The 312-nt window shown below is 37.2% G+C and overlaps 1 long non-coding RNA gene across 1 annotated transcript in view; it reads left to right on the top strand.

Annotated features, from left to right (window-relative positions):
• Positions 1-59: 59 nt before the first annotated feature.
• LOC112095397 overlaps positions 60-312 on the top strand; it is a 1,752-nt gene continuing 1,499 nt past the window's right edge. Inside the window, exon 1 of the long non-coding RNA XR_002903805.1 lies at positions 60-72. This is a non-coding gene — a long non-coding RNA (uncharacterized LOC112095397). The remainder of the gene's footprint in view (positions 73-312) is intronic.

A 312-nucleotide genomic window follows, 5' to 3' on the forward strand; every position in this document is an offset into this window, starting at 1 on the left:
TCAATCTCCATCTTCCACGAAGGGCTACAGCAACTCTTTGAAGTGAAGAGGTGGTTTGAGCTAGGATTCAAGGTAAGGGTATGGCTGGGTGTTTGGTTGGGAGTTATTGATTGAATTATGTTTTGACTCTAGCTTGAGGAGGAGAAAGATTCAACTCGGCCCAGAATTGAAGAGGAATTGGATTTTGAGAAGAATTTGGTGAGTTAAATGTATACTTTGTTATAATTTTTGAGCAGTCCCTATTTGATCAAATTCTGGGTTTTGTATAAATGAATCTTGGAGGATGATTTATATATTTGAGGAATAGACATT

Source organism: Morus notabilis, unplaced genomic scaffold, assembly GCF_000414095.1.
Source record: "Morus notabilis unplaced genomic scaffold, ASM41409v2 Scaffold609, whole genome shotgun sequence".
NCBI classification, from domain to species: Eukaryota; Viridiplantae; Streptophyta; class Magnoliopsida; order Rosales; family Moraceae; genus Morus; species Morus notabilis.